We start from the raw sequence: 1,302 nt of genomic DNA, 5'->3' as shown, positions 1-1,302 counted from the left end.
CCAAATTGTAATTGTTGTAAACAAATGTATTCAAAAGTGAATTTTTCTCTACTTGCTCTCTGTAAAATAGATGATACAGAAATTCCACTCATGACTTCAGTCAAAAACTTAAGAATTATCATTCATAAGCATTTAGGGTGGCACGATCAGGTTAACGAAGTTAGTCGTAAACTTTATAGCAGTTTGCACTCGCTTAAAAAATTACATAATTTCTTGCCAATTAATGTTAAGCAAAAATTAATCCATAGTTTACTTCTTCCACTCCTTGACTATGCGGATGTATGTTATCCAGATGCTAACTCTGAACTACTTGATAAATAAGAACGATTGTAGAATATTTGTATTCGTTATATGTTTGATAAAATCAAAACATTTCAAATAAATCCAAAGTTTACAAAATGTATAATTAACAAAAGGTATAAATATGGCAAAATCTAGGCGGAAATGGCAAGTGTGACATCGCGAGTCAGAAGAGACAACACCGCTTGCTTCTTAAATGCCTGCCCTTGCTGTAGAAACACATTGACAGTATCGTTTCGTGAGATTTCGTTCACTGTTCTGAGGATCCTTGGCAGAGGAGAAAATAATCCGATGTTAGTTTTATAATTTCCCACAGCAAAGACAGCATTGGTACGCAAGTTACGGCGAGGTACATTAAGGTTTATCTGAGCAACAATATCATGGGCATCTCAACAGTTAGATATTAATTTGTGCAAGAATATCGAACCAGCTAAAATCCCTCTGAATTCTAAACTAAAGATATGATAGTAAATATTTTTACATAAAAATTTAAGATGTTTCTATTCACTCATATTAAACACACACTCAGCCTGTCCATAAACCCACCCTCACACACATATACACTCACACACATATTCACATACTTACCAAAACTACACTCCACTCACTTACTTACGCATCCTCAATCAAAAAACTTGCACACATGCACTTCTATGAATTAATATCTAACTGAACTGGATTTTTACAATTGTATTTATGTGGAAAACTGATTTGGCTTTGTTTTATGTTTTTATAATGTTGTGTATATTTTTTGTATTGCTTTTGTTTTTCTGAATAAACAAAATAAAAAAAAGTACTCTAGACGATCATAATAGTACTAATGTACGAATCTCAACATTTGTACATATATCGTTCATGGTTTTACCACATGTTTGCCTAAGAGATCGCATTTCGACAGCATTCAGCCTACTTTCATCCCTGTTTTTCTAAGTCCTTCCGTGTAACAAAAAATATCCGGATACGCGGCAATTGGAGTCCCATTTCAGTGCCCTGTGCACCAAT

Source organism: Micrasema longulum, unplaced genomic scaffold (genome assembly GCF_059751315.1).
Source record: "Micrasema longulum isolate JH-2025_06_02 unplaced genomic scaffold, ASM5975131v1 h1tg001110l, whole genome shotgun sequence".
Lineage (NCBI taxonomy): Eukaryota > Metazoa > Arthropoda > Insecta > Trichoptera > Brachycentridae > Micrasema > Micrasema longulum.
The sequence above is the reverse complement of the archived record's forward strand: the minus strand, read 5'-3'. Positions refer to the sequence as shown.